We start from the raw sequence: 20,233 nt of genomic DNA, 5'->3' as shown, positions 1-20,233 counted from the left end.
TGGCCGCGAGTGAGCCGTAATCAAGGTGCAGCCTCCAAAGGAAACAAACGATTGGCTCGCTTGCAGGTAAACCTGAGGGAGGCTTCATTCCTTTAGGTGACTCGGATGATGTTTTGGAGACGTGCGTTTCCACTTTGTGACCTGGTCCTCTCCGCTGTGACTTTTAAGAAAAATAAGAAAGCGTGAATCAGTGGTCGCCTGGAAGCACTTTGAGGGCAGGGACTGGGTCTACGCAAGCCATACCCGCCACGCTTGGCCCGCCCGGCGCCAGGCGCAACAAAGACTTGTTGCACGTAGAAGAAGGAAGCCAAAGTGAAAAGATGGCGGGGAGGGCGGTGGGAGAAGAAAGGGCGCTGTCAGAGCGGCGCGCCCTGCAGGCCGGGCCCGGGGCCTTCTCGGGCGCACCTCCCCGCCCCTCGTCCCTGAGGCGGCCTTCCACACCTCCCGTGATGCAGGGAAATGCAATGCGGCCCAGTGACACACGGCTGTGACTCATGTTTTTCTTTGCTCCCCTTCTTCCTCCCGGCCGGCCGAGGCCCCGGCCCAGCCCCCTCCTCAGGGGGCGAGCCGCCGATGGAGGGGGGACGCCAGGAAAACCCTGAGCCCGGAGTGGAGGCGGGGTGGGGAACCGGAGGGGCCGGGCCTCCTACTTTCAGGAATGTTTCAGGAATGTTTCCGGTGGGGGTGGGGAGCAGAGCCGGGAGTGGGCCCAGCCCCCACCCGGGGCGGCGGGCTGGCGCTCCGGGCCGGGGGCAGCACGTGCTCGGCCGGGTGGGGGCGGGGGCGCCCGGGCGGGAAGGCGCTGGGGGCCCTCGGAGCGCGTTCAAAGAGGAGGGCGCGGGCCTGGGGCCGGCCGGGGCTGGGGGTGGGCCGGGAGGCCGCCCTCCAAGCGCTGGCTCCCCGCCCCGCGCCCAGGTGAAACGCAGTTCCTGCGAAGTGCCCAGGCTGCCCCTGGAGGGGAGAGGAAGTCACCGAAGGGCGGCCGGAGGGGAGAGGAGGGTGGAGGGGAAAGCCAGGGAGAGGCTGGGGGAGGGGCGGCCTGCCCCTTTGTCTGGAGCCGGGGGTGGGGGTGGGGCGGGGTGGAAGGCGCGCTGCGCCCTCCATCTTTGTGCCCTGCGTGCGGAACGCGCGCTTAGTAGGCCGCGAGTTGAGTTGGCTGGAGGCATTGAGTTAGCTCGAGAACCTTTGCGGCGTTGAGTGGAAGAATGGCCCTTCGGTTGTGGCCCTACTCCCCCCAGGTCACAGCTCCCCGCCAGCAACCCGGGCCTCCACGCCTGGCCCAGGGATAGCCCTCATGGAACCTCGGCGCCCCTAGACACGGCCCTCCCCAAGGCCGCCCGCGTTGCTAGGCCCGGGGCTGATGGCCGGGAGGCGTGGGAAGGGTCCTGGTAGGCCCCTTCCCTGGACGCAGCCAACCTGGGGCAGCTCTTGCCTTTTGCTTGTGACTTGTGGCCTGTGGCGGTCCCTGAGGGAGGTGGGGAAGGGAGACGGACTTCTGCCTCAAGAGGCTGTGGGAAAACTTGGCCAACTTTTTGGCCCACTTCTAACAAAACGACTTGATCTTATTTTTCCTACTCTTATTTTTCCCCTCGTCCTGATTTTCTCACCGACTTGTTTTTTACCTTGTATTACGTGTATTTTTGTAAGCCACCTCAAACCCTCTCTGGAAGGAGGGGCAGGTATAAATAAATTTGTGCGCAAGTAGAGTAGCTTGCTACTTGCATTACCCACACCCTTGTACAGAACTGCCCACTGACCCCCCATCTCCTTGCTTTCTGGATTACAGATGGCCCGAATTCCCTTCCTTCCCTTCCCTTCCTCCTTCAGGAAGTAGTTATAACAAGATATAGCCCTTGCCCCAGCGAATTTCGTATTTAGAGGAATCAGAACCAGGAACACCTGAGAGAAAGCTGAGGCACAATCCAGGAGATGCCACCAGGCAGAGTCCATTCATTCATTCAATAGTTATGGAAGGCCTACTGTGTACCAAGAGCTCGTCCAAACTCTCGGGGTATAACAGAGTTCCCTGTGCTCTTGAAACGGAAGACTAAGGGGTCAGGCCCTTAAACAGAGACTCAGTGGGTGCTACAGAGGGAGACAGGATGGGAGCTCTGGGTAGTCAGGGAAGTCAGCTGGAGCAGGCCTTGACCTGGCCTTGATGGGATTTGGATAAGTGAGGGGCCATGGGGAGCATGCAGGAAGAAAGAGCTATTCTGGGCCTGGGGAATCGACCTGGTTGGTCAAAGCCTGAGGAGTCCCAGGGGAATTGGTCATGTCATAACTGCTCTAACCCACAGGAAGCATTTTCTTAACTATCAGAGTCGGGTTATACGGTTTCCACAAGGGCAACCCAGTGAACTTCAGGAATCCAACAGGAATGTCCAGGGAATGGGGAGTTCGGGTCACCTTTGTATTTCAGGACAGCTGAAGGGTAAGCTCGTTTTCTCCTGAGCTACTGTGATTCTTTCCGACGTTTGCTACTTTTTCCCCTGCCTTGCTAATTGGCGTGGTGGGAGCCTGACAGGCTCCCAGTCGAAGCTTGCATAGTCGTCGGGGTGGCCCTTGGCATTCCCTGGGGGTTCACGTCTCTGTACATCTCTCCAGTCAGCACGCTTGCTTGTCAGCTTACCTCTTGCTTCGGAATCAACTCCAGCTCTTAGAAGAGTCAAGGGAAAGACCACTGTGAATGGTACCACGTGGTGTTTGGATTAGTCGAGGTTTTCTGAAAGTCACAGGGATGAAGTTTGGTAATGTTCTGTGTCCAGCCCAACATGAAAGGTAGATGGGAGGACGTGGGAGGAAGAGGAACAGGAATTGTTTAATCTATGGCCCAAACCGGGATACTTTTTAACGTAAACGTTTTACGGATGAGAACTACATCCAGAAAATGCACAATCCGGTTATCAGCTCAAATGGGTTTTCATAGAGGGAACACCATTGTGTCACCAGCACCCAGATCAAGAAGCCACCTCCAGCTCCCCTTGTGTAACCGCTGTCCCCACTAGCATCCTGTAGTTTCGCCATTTATGCACGTTGTATGGACGGAATCCTGGGTTATGTACTCCTGGGTTAATTTCCTTTGCTCAACGTTGTGTGTGGGTTTCATCCATGTTGCATGTGGCTGCAGAATGTTCATTCTTGCTGCACAGTTATGTGGTATGAATGTGCCACAGTGTTTGCATCTGTTCTGTTCAACGGCATTTGGATAGACTCTGGTTCGGGGCTATGACAAATAGTGCTGCTGTGAATGTTCTAGAATATGTTTTGGTGATGAGATGTGCAAATTTCTGCTAAGTACATGCCTAGGAAAGGAATTCTGGGATCATAGGGTATGTATGTCCAGCTGTTACAGACAAGCAGGACATTTCAGAGTAAAAGGGGGTACCGTTGGTAGTTATGACCAGACAGTGGGCATAAACCTGGCCTGGCCCATTCTAACTGGGATTGACCCAGGACCATATCAACCAGCACTGACCCACGGCAGTCGAATATAGGGTCACCCTGGTGCGCAGTGTTTGACCACTCTCCTGGAGAGTCACCCAGCTACTAGTACATCTGGTCATCTGGCAGGATCAGGTCTCCAGGCCCTGCTGACCACAAGCTGTGCTGCCAGGAGGCCTGGCAGGCCTAGAATGGGAGGAGAGCCTCTTCTGCTTCCAACTTTCGAGGGAAAAACTCTCCAACGAATTGGAAGGCCCAGGAGGCAGGCACCCCCGTGCCCTGAGCCAGCCACCCACGCTGCATGGCTGCAGGACACCATGGACTTTGTCAGCTTTCTTCTTCAAGGCTGAAACCCAGGGCAGCCCCGCTCCTCTCCAACCTCAGAAAAACCTGAGGAAAAGGAGTTTATGAGCACATACTAAATGCATATGTGTTCTCAGATCCCTCAACACTTCTACCAGGTCGAAAGTACTGTTGTCCCCATTATACAGGTGTTAAAACTGAGGCTCAGGGAGGTTAAACAACTTGGCGTTTAAACAGCTTGCTTCTATTCCCAGGCTAGGTAGGGCTGCTGCCTTCTCCCAGCCTGGCCAGATGGATTCCCTCCAGGCACCAAGATAGGTGCTGGGGATGTGGCCTTGAACTAGGTAGCTACATTCCCTGTCTTTAAGTGGTGTACTTTGGGCGGGGTGGGGGGCAGACAAGTACGTGGTAATACACTTTTACCACTGTGGTGCCTGCTGGAATGAGGGCCTGAGGAGCACAGGGCAAGGGCCCAGCGTGTGAGTGGAGCATCCCAGGAAACCCTGGAAGCAGGCAGCAGGGCATGTGATCCAGAGATGGGCTCAGGGCTGTGGCAGGCATGGTAGGCTGGATTCAGCACCATTCCCCACACGGTTCTGGATGTGAGTTAGGTCCCAGCAAAGAAAGAGTGAAATTTGGAGGATGCAAGAAAAGGAGATATTGCCGTGTGGGCTATGGAAACTCGGGGTTTTCTGTAGCACATACAGTGTCCAGTCATCAGCTTTATGGGGATCAAGAGGGTAGGCATGGGGGCAGAGTAGCCTCCTGCCCCTGGATCACAGCTCCACTGCAGGTGAGGTCTTCTGATTGCATTCCCTACCCCCCACCCCCATCAGAGCAGAGGGAGGCTGTTGTGTTGTTCCAGGAGGCCCAGCCTGGAGCCGGCTCCTCCAGTTCCTCCAACGGCTTTATAACCACCTAATTCCTGATATTAAATCTCTTTCCACCTAAAACATAAGGCATGTCCCACCTCTGCTCAAAATCCTCTAACAGTTCCCATCTCAGAGTAAAAAGTCCTCATAAAGGCCCACAAGGCCCTGCAATCTGCCCCGCTCCTAACCTCATCACCTGCCTGCTGCTCCGCTTCAGTCACACCAGCCTCTGTGACGTTCCCCCGACCTGTCAGGCAAGAGCTCACCTCAGGGCCTTTGCACTTGCCATTGCCTCTGCCTGACTTGCTCTTCCCCCTGATATCCTCAGGGCTTACCCTCTCACTGCCTTCAAGTCTCTGTTCAATATTACTGTCCACGCTATGTAAAACTGCACGTTTGCCCCTGCGGTCATTCATCCACTTTACCGTGCTTTTTCCCCCATAACACTTCTCAATTTCTAACATACTGTATAACTGACTTTTCTACTTAACTGTTACCAGTAAAAATGGCATATCTGCTTCCTGTCCAGCGCTCTCTATTGGAAGGCCCGAGGATTTGATGGTTGTGTTCACAGGGGGATCCCCAGGGCCTTGCAAATTGTTCAGACCTAAAAAAAGTATTGAATGAAGAATGATCAGCCAGAGTGATTTCTGTTATTACAGACACCAAGCCACAGGGCATTAGGTTGGGGATAGGACATCTGTCCCCAAACCTCAAGGCAGAGAAAAGGGCGAGGGACCCAGTAGATCATCATGGGAGTGACAGGGTCGCCCGGCCTGCACCTTGCAAGACACCTGTTTTTTTGTCTCACTGTGTTAAAATCATTGTACCGTCGCTGTCACGTGATCTGCACACAGACTCATTTCTAGCAGGCACTACCTTCTGATCTTCTAGTCTGCCAGCAATCAGGGGAAATTGTTTTTTCCCTTGGTTTCAGGTTTAGTCATCAGGAGCTGGCAGCCACCTGACAACCATCTTGGCCCTTTGGCTGGGGCGGACCGGCTGGGTTGCTTGTTGGTTGGTGGCCGGGCAGTGGTGGCGGCTCTCCAGAGTGTGCTTTGGGTGAGTGTCAGATTTAAGCTTTGCATGGGACAAAATAGTTTCCCTTTGGTCTGGGGAGCTACCTGATAATATCCAGTGCAACGAGCTCTGCGGGTACAGTGCCCCAAACAGGAATGGCTGGAAGTGCACCCACTTTAAAGCTGTGTGGTCTATGAAAGCCCATCCAGGTGAGCCAGTGGAAGGAAATGTTAGGACAGCGACTGCGGGCCTGTGACCCTGCTCTCTGGGGGCTGAGCCGTGTTCTGGAGTCCGGCTTGAGGCCCTGGGCTGGGTTTCTCTCCAGGCCACACGCCCTCTGGGGTTGGACGTTCGTGTCAGTTTGTTCGCCAGCTCTAGTACTTGGGGACTCCAGTCCTGCACCTTTGGCCACCTGCTCTCCCCCACCTCACACCCTTTTGAAAACAGGCCCCGAGGGTTCAGGAGAATCTTTTGTGGTCTTGAACTTGTTTCTCTTGTCTCTATTCCCTGCCTGCCTTCCAAGCTGTGTGAGACTAAGGGCTGGGGCTGGGGAAGGGGAATAGTGACCCCTGAAGTCTTCAAGAGTGACTGTCCTCCACAACTTGTGGGGAGGCACCCTCCTACCCAATGTCTGGGGTTGCATGGGTCCCCGCTGGGTCCTTCTGTCTCGGTAGCGGCGCGCTACCCTAACTGGGATGTGTCCTGGGTCGCACAGTACTCTGTCTCCTCCAGGACCCCCTGAACCTTTCTTAGGGCTGAGAGCATGACTCTGGGGTCTCCGTACTGGGGAGGAGCGGGAGGACTGCTGCCTGCCTGATCCCAGTAGCACGTGGGATGCCTGGGCTCGGCTCACGGCCTGGCCGGCCAGAGTCTGGAGAGAGAAAGGGAGAACAGGGTGGAGGTCGAAGGGTGGGGGCCGGGGTTGAGGAGGAGGTGGGCTAGGGGTGAGGGGAGGAGCCAACACCAGGCCCGGGATTTGTCGGAATCCTCCGGGGCTTTGTTTTGTTCTTCTCCCCACCCCCGAGCCTCGCACCAGGGCCTAAGGGGGCCTTGGCGCTCAGCACAAGTTTGGTGAATGGATGGATGAATGAGAGCCAAAGGAGCTGGGGGAGGGGCGGAGGAAGTGGGTAGCTGGGGGGAGGGGAGAGAAGCAGGCTGGGGGAGGGGAGGTAGCCACTGGCGGGAGGGCGGAGGAGGAGGGAGGCGGGCGGAGCAGGGCGAGCCTGCTGGTCTGGAATCTGGCTAGGAGATGGCGGCCGGGACGGGCCTGCCCGGCTCACCTCTCCATCACGCTGGCTTAAACCTCATTACTCCCTGCTCACCCAGCCGCCAGGCCTCTCTCCCACTCCATGAAGACCCCGGGGTCGTAGGTCTTCCTGGGCCTACTCCTTACTGAGAATTGAATGGCGCCATTCTTAGTCTTCTTACTTACTTTGTAGGAACCCAGCCGCTATGGGGTGGGTGGCCCTCTGGGGCTTGAATACCCGAATGGCCCTGGTGGATAGATGGTGAACCTGAGCTTGGACACCCCCTCCCCTTTCCCCACTCTGAGGTCTGGATGACGGAAAATACAGCGACTAGGATCTGGGCCACCTTGGAGAGTCTGGGGTGGGTCTCCAGGAGTAGAGCAGGGAGCCGGTGGGCAGAGAAAATCCAAGGGCTTGCCTCATTGGCAGCTGCCAGGGACTCCTACGGGAAGCAGCGGAGCTCAGTGTGGACAGTGCCAGGCAGGAGCTGCTGACAGCCAGGTTTCTGGGTCACCATCCGGGGTGCCCTGCCAATTCCCAGGCCTTGGGGGTGGGGTGAGGGGTGAGGGCCGTCTGCATCCCAAGCCCAGACCCTGCTGTCTCCTTTGTCTGGGTCACTTCTGGGCCTGCTCCCATCCCCCACTTCCAGCCTTGCTGGGGCCAAGGAGCCAAGGAGGAGTTGATCCTGGAACTTCCCTTGGGTTTGTGGGCCTGCTGGCCTACCTGCCCTGAAGGTGGGGTGTATAAAGGTGATCTAGAACCTTTCCCACAGCAACCCCTTGGCTTGGGTCCCTCTGTCCTCAACCCCTGCTCCTGGGCTCTGCCCACAGTTCTATGCATGTCTTTTTCTGGCAGTCTTGTCCTTGGTGGGAGGGGTTTTTGTGAGCAGGATATCTTTTGTGGGCAGAAATCCTTCTAGTTCTCAAAGAGGGAATTGACCTTTCCAGTATCATGAGGTTGGCACCTGGGTCCAGCTTAAGCGGTGGCTTGGTCCCCAGAAGTCTACAATACTTTTCTCTCAAGAGCTCTGAGTATCCATCCCACGGTGAAACTGAGGTCCAAAGAGATTAAGTATCTTGCTGTAGGAAGGGGTAGAAACGGATAAAAGTTGGAGAGAGTGGAGGTGGGGTGGGGAGCTAGGTGGCCTTTGGTGGTCACAAAGTGTTGGGGGTGTTGGGGTGTGACTCGGAGATTGGGAGCCTCTGCGCTGGCCAGTGGTACAAACAGCTGGAGGGGTGGGGACAAAAATAGCATGAGTGCTCATTACTCCTAGATAGGAGGGGGGGAATCACATCTCCATTTTGTAGATGAGGAAATTGGGGTTCAGTAAGGTCAGGTGACTTGGATTCAGAATACCTACAAGTCTCAGTTCTCTGAATCCTGCCCCTCCCCCACCCAGCTATCCCCACCCCCTAACCTTGCTCTACTTTTTTTTTTGAATTCCATAGCCCTTATCTGACATCTAGACTGTGCTGCCCATTACTGTTGCCACCAGGCCCAGGTGGCAACTGAGCCCCTGAAACGTGGGGGGTCCGAATTGAGATGCGCTGGAAGTGCCAAGTACTGTGGATTTCCAAGGCTTAGAACAAAACAACCCGTAGCAATACTGATTTTTTGTATGTTGATTATATGTTGACATGATACTATTTGGTCGTATTGCCTTAAATGAAATATATTATTAAAGGTCATTTCATGTATTTCTTTTGACCATCTTAATATGGCTGCCAGAAAAACTAACATTGCATATGTGCCTCCCGTCCTACCTCCATGCACAGTGCTGGTTTAGATCCTTGGCTTTTTAGTTATTGTCTCCCTTCCACCCCCCAATATCTGCTCAGGGAGGGCAGGAATCAACATATTTTGTTCATGGTCTTCTTGGTCCTGTCCCAGGTTTTTAAGAGTCTGGCACTGGATTTTATTATAGGTGTTCAATAAAAATGTGTTTAATTGAATCCAGCCGATCTGATCCTAGGCCAAGGTCAGAGGGTTAGGAGGAGTGCCTGAGGAAGGGGATGTTTTACCCCGGTAGGACCCCAAGTTGCCAATCCCCTGCCACCCCGCGGGGCTCCACAAGGTGAGCCTGTCGACCAGCAAGGGGGGGCCTTCCTGACACCGTGCCTGCGCCGTGTGTGTGTGTGTGTGTGTGTGTGTGTGTGTGTGTGTGTGTTGGGCGGGGGGATGGGTGTGAGGTCCGGCAGCTACTGAGCGATGCAGGCGGGGAGAGGGGGATCTGTAAGCGCCGCCGGGCCCTGGCTGGGGGTAGCTCTCGGGCGCCCACTTTCTTGGACCCTGACTGCGCACCCGGGAGTGGTGGGCTTGGGGGTGTGTGTGTTGTCGTCTGCCGGTAGGGTGTTGGGGGTGTGCCCAGCCTGGGCTCACACAAGGTCACTGTGTCAAAGGAACGTCCGAACACTTTCTCTTTCCCTGTGATTCGATTGCGGCTCCGAAAGCCCCTTCCGTAGGGACTTCCCTCCGCGCCTGACTCACGCTGCCTCATGCGTGTGACTCAGGCCGGGCGCTGCGCCAGCCCTGCTGTCCCCGCCCCCGGGCCCTGCCACCGAGCCGCAGGGGCGGAGGGACGGGCCGGCGACAGGAGGCGGGGCGTGCAGGGACTGGGTGCCCGCGGCAGAGATGGGAGACTGTGGGGCACAGGGGACAGCCCAGAGGAGAGTTGCAGAGAAGCTGAGCTCTAGGCGGGGTGGCCGGAAAGCCAGCCATGTAGGAGAGAAAGGCTGAGAGAAATGCGGACAGACTGAAAGCCAGAGACAAGAAGGCTAAGAAATTGGGAGGACAGAGAGATAAAGTGGAGAGGGACACAGAGACCCAGGAAGGAGAGAGCCCAGAGCCTTCACGGAGGCCAAGGCGGACAAGTGAGAAGAAGGGACAAGTGACCAGTGAGAGGGAGGGAGGAGAGAAGGGTGGCAGGGGCTTCTGGGCGCTGCCACCCTGAGTGCCGCTGACCCAAGGGGCCTGCAGCCTGTCCCCAGAGGCTGGGCTCGGACCATCATCGCCTCTGAGCCTTGCTCTCCTCTCCCAGCTCCACCTTACCAGCTCTGTAACAGTGGGCAAGTTTCTTCCTGTCTCTGGGCCTCAGTCTTCTCATCTGCAAAATGGGAGGTGGTGGTGGACAGTAATCCTATCCCCCTGAGCTCCCTCATCCACCCCTTGCCCTCCCCATCCATCGGTGCTCTGGCTCTGGGCCTGGGCCCCCTTGCCAGCTGGCTTTCTGTTGGGCAGCACCCACTCTAAGGAGATCTGAGGGAGGGAGAAGTGGGGATACTCCTTCCCAGGCCTGGCCCTGCTGTGGCCCTTGGTCTGGCTGTCGCTGTGTCCCTCCGTGACTCCCCTTCCATCTTCAAGCTCCCGGCGCATCTACCCCTTGCCTTTTCAGGCCTGCAGTCACGGTGACTTTCTGCCGCCGCTGGTGCCCGTCCCACGCACACCCTCACTGGCCCTCTTCACCCCACGAGCACCCCTCCATCAAAGCCTCTTGAAGACCCCAGGTTGGGTTCCATTTCCTGCCAGGGCCCTGACTGTGCACAGGGCTCACCTCCCGGTCAATTGCCCTCTTACCATCCTGCTCTTTCCTTCCTAGAGTAGCGGTGGGAGGAGACGCTAACCCTCAGTGGAGTGATATACAACGTTAAAAAGTGCTCGGATACCTATTAGAGCTTTACATCATCAGTGCGTCTGAACAGGTGTGGGGTTAGCTTCATTTCAATGGGAAGCGTGAAGCTCACACATCTAGGAAGCAACACAATGGAGTACGAGTGGCGATGTGGGCTGTTTCCTATGGGTGACAGGCCAGGTTGCTGGGGGGCAGCTATGAATGACAATAATAATAGTAGCAGCTAAGATATATTCATACTTCTCGAGTGGGGCGCCTGGCTGGCTCAGTCCAAGGAAGATGCGGCTTTTGATCTCCGGCTTGAAAGTTTGGGTGTAGAGATTACTTAAAATCTTTAAAAGAAATACTTCTCAATTGCCAGACACAGTTCTTTTTCTTTAAGTTTATTTTTTGAGAGAGCGAGCATGGGAGCATGAGTGGGGGAAGGGCAGAGATGGAGGGGGACAGAGGAACCGAATCAGGCTCCATGCTGACAGCAGAGAGCCCGATGTGGGGCTTGAACTCACAAACTGCAACTGACAAACACTTAACTGACTGAGCCACCCAGGTGCCCCCAGACACAGTTCTGATATTCTCTTATTTAACTCCTTAATCCTTACTGCTATTTTACAATTGCAGTGACAGAGGCACAGAGAAGTTGAATAGCTTTCCCAAGGCCTCACAGCAGAGCTGGGCTGGAGCACAGTCAGTCTGGCTCCAGATCCGACACTCAGCCTCTCTTGGGTACCTTGGGGAGGGGTAAACAGGGCAAGTTCTGGGCAGAGTGGACAGGATGGGCAGAGTGTTGGAGGGAAGGCACTTTTGCAGTACGTTTCAGAAATAGCCAGCCATGCTGTAGGGCAGGGTTGGAAAACGAAGCCACAGAATTTGACAAGAGAGTAAATGGGACCTGATATTGGGGTGCCCACCTGACAGCTGGAGGCATGGGCTTTATTCTGAAAGTAATAGGGAGCCATGGAAGGTTTTTAGCAGGGGTGGGATAGGTTGGCATTTTAGAAAGGATTACTTTGAAATGCAAGGGAAATGCTGCATTTCTCCTATCAAATGGCAAAGAGCTTTAAAATGATAATTTCCAGTACTGGCAACGTTTCAGCGCACTGAGTGCTCGCACATGTAGCTGATGGGAATGAGTTGGTTTGACCTTTCTGGAAAGCAGCTGAGCCACGTGTAGTACTTGAGGAGGGCCCAGGCCTTTGACCTGCTAATCCCATTTCTAGGAATCCTTCCTCCCTCAAGAAAAGAGGTCAGAGATTTATGTCTCAGGATCAAATTTACTCCGTCATTAATAATAATAGTAATAATAATACAAGGAAATAATGTCAATATCCAGTAGGAGGAAATTGCTAAACTAAAGAGTAAAGTCTCATGGAATGTTTTATGGCAATTAATATATTTTTTCAAAGAGAGGAAATGCCATCAAAAGTGCTTAAAGATTTCTAGAGCTTTGGGCCCCTGGCTGGCTCAGTGGGAAAAGCCTGTGACTCTTGATCTCAGGGTTGTAAGTTTGAACCCCACATTGGGTGTAGAGTTTACTTAAAAATAAAATCTTTAAAGGGCCCCTGGGTGGCTCAGTTGGTTAAGCATCTGACTCTTGATTTTGACTCAGGTCATGATCTCACAGTTTTCGAGATAGAGCCCTGCATCCAGCTCTGTGCTGACAGTGCAGAGGCTGCTTGGGATTCTCTGTCTCCCCTCCTCTCTCTCTCTGCCCCTCCCCTACTAGTGCACCTGCGGATACTCTCAAATAAACGTTTTTTTTAATGTTAAAAAAATAAAAATAAAATCTTTTTTTTTTTTTTTTTTTTTTTTTTTGAGAAGGAGAGACAACATGAGCAGGGGAGGGGCAGCGAAAGAGAATCCCAAGCAGGCTCCTTGCTGCCAGCACAGAGCTGTCACAGGGCTCAAACTCATGAAACTGAGATCATGACCTGAGCCAAAACCGAGTTGGATTGAGCCACCCAGGCACCCCCTACTCCCGCCCCGCCAAATAATTATTTGTTTTTTAAAAATGTTTATTCAATTTTGAGAGAGAAAGTGTGAGTCGGGGAGGGGCAGAGAGAGAGGGGGACAGAGGATCCAAGGTGGGCTCTGAGCTGACAGCAGCGAGCCTGATACGGGGCTCAGAACTCCCCAACCATGAGCTGAAATTGGACCCTCAACCGACTGAGCCACCCAGGTGCCCCAATGAAATCTTAAAAGAAAAAGAAAAAAGATTTCTAGAACTCTTACAAGTAATAACTGAGTTCATCATGTCTGTAAAGTACATGATTAACACACAAAAAAATCAATCTTATTTCTATATGCTAACAATGAACACTTGGAAACAAACAGGTGCTTGGGTGGTTCAGGTCATGATCTCATGGTTTGTGGGTTTGAGCCCCGCATCAGACTCTGTGTAGAGCCTGCTTGGGATTCTCTCTCCCTGTCCCTCCCCTGTGTGCTCTGTCTCTCTCTCAAAATAAAGAAATAAACTTAAAAAAAAAAAGAACTTATTAAAAAAAAAAAAAAGACAATTCTATTATAACAGCTCCAGGAAGGAAGGAAGGAAGGAAGGAAGGAAGGAAGGAAGGAAAAAAGAAAGAAGGAAAGAAAAGAAGGAAAGAAAGAAAAAAAGAAAGAAAAATAGACTTGTGTATAGATCTAACAAAACATACAGGGTGTCTATACTGAAAACTATGAAATGGTGATGGAAGAAACCAAGATATAAATAAACAGGAATGGGGACCCCTGGGTGGCTCAGTTGGCTGAGAGTCTGACTCTTGATTTCAGCTCAGGTCATGATTCTAGGGTCGAAAGCCATGGGATCGAGCCCCACATAGGGCTCTGGGCTGAGTGTGGAACCTATTTATGACTCTCTCCCTCTCCCTCTCCCTCTCCCTCTCCCTCTCCCTCTCCCTCTCCCTCTCCCTCTCCCTCTCCCTCTCCCTCTCCCTCTCCCTCTACCTCTCCCTCTCCCTCTCCCTCTCCCTCTTCTTCCCCTTTCCCCTGTTCACTCTCTCTCTCTAAAATATAAATAAATAGGGGCGCCTGGGTGGCTCTGTCGACTAAGCATCCGACTTCGACTCAGGTAATAATCTTGTGTTTTGTGAGTTCGAGCCCCGCTCCGGGCTCTGTGCTGACAGCTCAGAGCCTGGAGCCTGCTTCAGAATCTGTGACTCCCTCTCTCTCTCTCTGCCCCTCCCCTTCTCATGCTCTGTGTCTCTCTGTCTCTCAATAATAAATAAGCACTAAAAAATTATAAATAAAATAAAATGCAAACAAACAAACAGGAAAGTACCATGTTAATGGATTGGAAAACCCAACAGAGTAGAGCTGTCATTTCTCCCCATATTGATTGTGTTCATTTCCTAGGGCCGCCTTAACAAAGTAGCACAAACTGGGTAGCTTAAAACAACAGAAATTTACTGTCTCACAGTTCTGGAGGCTAGAGATCCGAAATCAACAGGATTTGATTGCTTTCTCTCAAGCCTCTAGGGGAGGATCCTTCCTTGCCTCTCCCAGCTTCCGCTGGTTTGCCCACAGTCCTTGGTGTTCTTGGCTTGCAGCTACAGTACTTTAGTATCTGCCTCCCTTGGCACATGGCGTTCTCTCTGTATGTCTGTGCCTCTTCTTCTATAGGGACCTCCGTCACATTGAATTTAGGACTCACCGTATTCCACTATGGCCTCATCCTAACCACAGCTATAATGGTCCTATTTCCAAATAAAATCACGTTCTGAGGTAATGTATTTGGCCCAGGTTAGGACTTCAACATATCTTTTGGCGGGGGGAGGGACACAGTTCAACCCATAAAAGTGATCTGTAGATTTAACATACTTCCAATCCAACCCCAGCAGGACTTTTTGTAGATATGGACAACCTGATTGTAACATTAAATGGAAAGGCAGAGAAACTAGAATAGCTCAAACAATTTTGAAAAAGAAGAATAAAGTTGAAGGAGTTATCTGATTTTGGGACTTACTACAACAAAACTTGCAACAGCAATCAAGAATGTTCATGGGCTCCTGGGTGGCTCAGTCGGTTGAGTGTCTGATACTGTCTCAGGTCATGATCTCACGGTTTGTGAGTTTGAGCCCTGCCATTGGGCTTACAGCTGTCCGCGCAGAGCCCCCTTTGGACCCTCTGTCCCCGTCTCTCTCCTTCCCTCCCCTGCTCGTTTTTTCTCTCTCTCAAAAATAAACATTAAAAAAATGAATGTTGGGGTGCCTGGGTGGCCCAGTAGGTTGAGAGTCCAACTTTGACTCAGGTCATGATCTCACAGTTCGTGAGTTCAAGCCCCATATCGGGCTCTATGCTGGAGCCTGTCTCGGATTCTGTGTGTCTCTCTGCCCCTTCCCCACTCACACTCTGTCTCTGTCTCTCTCTCTCAAAAATGAATAAACATTAAAAAAAAAGAATGTGGTGGGTTCAGAGGAGTGGACACAGTGAATGGATCAGCAAAACAGAATAGAGTCCAGAAATAGACCCACACAAATATGTCCAACTGACTTTGCCAAAAGTGCAAACACCTTGCCAGTGAACAGTGCTGGAGCAACCAGATACCTATATGCAAAAAAAAACCAAAAACAAAAAAACAAAAACAAAAAAACACCTCGTCCTAAACCTCACACATTATACTAAAATTAACTAAAGATGAATCATAGATCCAAAACATAAAACCGTAAAATGTCTGGAAGAAAACACAGGAGAAAATCTCCATGGCCTGGGGTTAGTCAAAGAGTTCTTAACTATAACACTAAAACCATGATCCGGGAAAGAAAAAAATTGGTAAGATGGACTTTATCAATTTCTTAACAATGTCTGTGAAAGACGCTGTTAAAAGAATGAAAAGACAAGTTATAGGCTGAGAGGCAATATTTACAAGGTATATATTTGGTATATTTGACAAAAGACCTTTATCCAGGATACATAAAAAAATTCTTAAAACTCAACAGTAAGAAAACGACCAATTAATTTTAAACAGGCAAAAGAGTTAAACAGACACTTCATCTAAGAGGAAATACAGATGGCAAACGAGCACATGCAGAGATGCTCAACATCCTTCGCCACTGGGCAAGTGCAAATTAAAACCGCCCAGACCCAGCAGTCTCGCTCCTGGATTTTTACCTTAGAGAAATGAAAACTTACATCCACACAAACAGCTGCACAAGAATGTCGGTAGCAGCTCTGTTCAGAATCCCCCCAAACCGAAGCAACCCAAATTGGAAGGCTGGGTAAATGAACAGCAGTTCATTTATGGAATACTACTCAGCAGTAAAAATGAACAAAATTTCTCTTGTTCTCTTTACCTGCCTCCCCCATCCCTCCCTTCCTTGTGTAATTGACATACAATATCTTTTTAGTTTTATCATATAGTGTACATCATAGTGATTTGATACTTTTATACATTATGAAATGATCCCCCTGATAAGTCTAGTTACTGTCTCTCACCATCAAAGTTATTACAATATTGTTGACTATATTCCCTGTGCTGTACATTATATTCCCATGACTTATTTACTTTATAACTGCAAGTTTGTACCCTTTAAACCTCTCTGCCTATTTTACCTATCCCCTCCCCCTCCCCACTCTGGTAACCAACAATTTGCTTCCTGTATCTAAAAGTCTGTTTCTATTTTTGTTCGTTGATTTGTTTTTTTTTGTTTTTGTTTTTTTTTTTAGATTCCACATATAAATGAAATCATACAGTATTTGTCTTTCTCTGTATGACCTATTTCACTTAGCGTAACACCCTCTAGGTCCACCCATGTTGTCACAAATGGCAAAATTTCACTTTTTATGGCTGAGTGTTATTCCTTTTTTTTCTTTTTAACTGATAATCAATTTATTAAAAAAGTTGATTTAAGCATCTGCAATGGTAACTTCGACCTCAACTCCTGGCTCAATACTGATGGAAATAATCTGTTTAACAATCTCCAAAAGTCTGTGCAAATCAATGGGTCGCTTGTGGATCCTCACCTGAAAACAGTCCCAAGTCTTAGAACCTTCACCACAAGGAGTTTTTCTTGTAGTGATGCTCAGAGTCTTGGTAGGCATCCAAACTGGTCCTTTCACTGCGACTGCATCTTCCTCAAAGAGTGGCTGAGTGTAATTCCATTGTGTATATATGTGTGTGTGTGTGTGTGTGTGTGTGTGTGTGTGTGTATCTATCTATCTATATATCTATATTGTGTGTGTATCTCTCTATATATCTATAGATATATAGAGAGATACACATATGTATATATCACATGTATATATATGTATATATCATATGTCTACGTATATCTCACATCTTCTTTATTCATTCATGTATTGATAGACACTTAAGTGGCTTCCACATCTTGGTGATTGTAAATAATGCTTCAGTGAACACAGGAGTGCATGTATCTCTTCGAATTGGTGTTTTCATTTTTAATTTTTTTAATGTTTATTTATTTTTGAGAGGGAGAGAGAACGCGAATGGGGGAGGTGCAGCGAGAGAGGGACACACAGAATCTGAAGCAGGCTCCAGGTTCTAAGCTGTCAGCACAGAGCCCGATGCGTGGCTCCAACTCACAGACCGTGAGATCATGACCTGAGCCTAGGTCAGATGCTTAACCGACCGAGCCACCCAGGCTCCCGGTGTTTTCATTTTTTTTAAAGATTTTATTTTTAAGCAATCTCTACACCCAGCATGGGGCTTAAACTCATAACCCCGAGATTAAGAGGACTGAGCCAGCCGGGTGCCCCTCATTTTAATTTTTTGAGGTACCTCCATACTGTTTTCCACAGTGGCAGCACCAATTTACCTTCCCACTGACAGTGCACGAGGGTTCCCTTTTCTTCACATCCTCACCAGCACTTATAACTTTTTGTCTTTTTGATAACAGCCAATCTGACAGGTGTGAGGTGATATCTCAATTTGGTTTTGATTTGCATTTCCCTGAGGATTAGTTATGTTGAGCATTTTTTCATGTGCCTGTTGGCCATCTGGATGTCTTCTTTAGAAAAATGTCTATTCAAGTCCTCTGCTCAATTTTTAATTAGGTTGTTTATTTTTTTTAATACTAAGCTGTGTAAGCTCTTAATATATTTTGAATATTAAGCCCTTATTGGATGTATGATTTGCAAATGTCCTCTCCCTTTCAGTAGGTTGCCTTTCCATTCTGTTGATGATTTCCTTCACTTTGAAAAAGCTTTTTTAGTTTGATATAATCCCATTTGTTTATTTTATTTATTTATTTATTTATTTATTTATTTATTTATTTATTTATGTTTTTAACGTTTTATTTATTTTTGAGACAGAGAGAGACAGAGCATGAATGGGGGAGGGGCAGGGAGAGAGGGAGACATAGAATCGGAAGCAGGCTCCAGGCTCTGAGCCATCAGCCCAGAGCCCGACGCGGGGCTCGAACTCACGGACCGTGAGATCGTGACCTGAGCCGAAGTCGGACGCTTAACCGACTGAGCCACCCAGGCGCCCCACCATTTGTTTATTTTAATGTTAGTTGTCCTTGCCTGGGGATACTGGTCCAAAAAAATATTGTTAAGACCAATGTCAAATTGCTTACTGCCTATGTTCTCTTCTAGGATTTTTACAGTTTCAGGTCTTACATTCAACTTTAATCCATTTTGAGTTTATTTTTGTGTATGGTGTAAGAAAGTGGTTAAGTTTCTTTTGTATGTGGCTGTCCAGCTTTTCCAACATCATTTGTAGAAGAGACTGTCTTTTCCCCATTGTACATTCTTGCCTCCTTTGTCATAGATTAATTGACCTTGTATGTGTAGGTTTGTTTCTGGGCTTTCTATTCTATTCCATTGATCTATGTGTCTGTTTTCATGGCAGTGCCATAATGTTTTGATTAGTATAGCTTTGTAGTATAGTTTGATAACTCCAGCCTTGTTTTTCTTTCTAAATATTTGAGAAATAGCTTTGGCTATTAGGGGTCTTTTGTGATTCCATTCAAATTTTAGGATCCTTTGTTCTAGTTATATGAAAAATGCCATTGGCGTTTTTTTTTTTTAAGATTTATTTTTAAGTAATCTCTGCACCTAATGTGGGGCTCAAACTCACAACCCTGAGATCAAGAGTCTCATGCTCTACTGACTGAACCAGACAGGTGCCCTGCCATTGGTACTTTGATGGAGATTGTATTAAATCTATAGATTGCCTTTGGTATATGGACATTTAAAAAATGTTTATTTATTGATTGTGTGTGAGAGGGAGAGAGCTAGGGAGGAGCAGAGAAAGAGAGAGGGAGAGAGAGAATCTCAACTAGGCTCCACTGATAGCACAGAGCCCAACATGGGGATTGATCTCCCAACATGAGATCTTGACCTGAACCAAAATTAAGAGTTGGAGCCTTAACTGACTGAGCCACCCCAGTGCCCCTGGTCTATGGACATTTTTAACAATATTACTTTTTCCAGTCCATGAGCATGGTATATCTTTCCATTTATTTGTGTCCTCTTCAATTTCTTTCATCAATGTCTTACAGTGTTCAGAGCACAGGTCTTTCATCTCCTTGGTTAATTTTATTCTTAGGTACTTTATTCTTTTTGATATAATTGTAATGAGATTGTTTTCTTAATTTCTCTTTCTGATAGTTCATTATTAGTGTATAGAAATGCAACCGATTTCTGTATGTTAATTTTGTATTCTACAACTTTAGTGAGTTCATTTAGTAGTTCTAATAGTTTTTTAGTGGATTTCTTAGTCTATACACACACACACACACACACACACACAGAGGACCATGTCACCTGCAAATAGTGATAATTTTACTCTCCTTTTCCAATTTGAATGCCTTTTATTTATTTTTCTTGTTTAATTGCTGTGGCTAGAACTTGCAATACTGTATTGAATAAAAGTGGTGACAGTGGGTATCCTTGTTTTGTTCCTGATCTTAGAGGAAAACCTTTTAGCTTTTTACTATTGAGTATGATGTTAGATGTGGGTTTGTCATATATGGTCTTTGTTATGTTCCTTCTATCCCCAGTTTTTTTAAAGTTTATTTATTTACTTATTTACTTATTTTTGAGAGAGAGACAGAGACAGAGACAGAGAGAAAATGCAAGTGCGGGAGTGACAGAGGGTGAGAGGGACAGAGAGAGAATCCCAAGCAGGCCCCACACTTTCAGACAGAACCTGATGCAGGTTCGAATCACAAACTGCAAGATCATGACCTGAGCCGAAGTTGGCTGTTTAACCAACTGAGCCACCTAGGTGCCCCTATCCCCACTTTGCTGAGTGTTCTTATCACTAATGGATGTTGAATTTTATCAAATGCTTTTTTGCATCTATTAAAATAATCATATGATTTTTATCCTTCATTTTGTTAATGTGGTGTATCACATCAATTGATTTAAGGATGTTGAATCATCCTTGCATTCCTGAAATAAATCTCACTTGATGGTGGTATATCATCTATTTAATGTATTCTTAAATTTGGTTTGCTGATATCTTATTGAGGATTTTTGAACATGTGTTCATTAGGCATATTGGCCTATAATGTTTTTGTTTTGTTTTGTTTTTTTGTGATGTCCTTGTCTGGTTTTGGTATTAGAGTAATGCTCTAATGTGAGTTCTGAAGCTTTCTTTCCCTTTTATTTTTTGGAATAACTTGAGAGAGATAGGTGCTGACTCTTTAAATGTTTGGTAGAATACACCTGTGAAGCTGTCTGGACCTGGGCTTTTTTTTTTTTTTTTTTTTTTTTTGCAGGGGAGAGTTTTCAAATTACTGACTCAATTTCATTACTTG

Source organism: Panthera tigris, chromosome B2 (genome assembly GCF_018350195.1).
Source record: "Panthera tigris isolate Pti1 chromosome B2, P.tigris_Pti1_mat1.1, whole genome shotgun sequence".
Lineage (NCBI taxonomy): Eukaryota > Metazoa > Chordata > Mammalia > Carnivora > Felidae > Panthera > Panthera tigris.
This window is presented reverse-complemented; position numbering follows the sequence as displayed.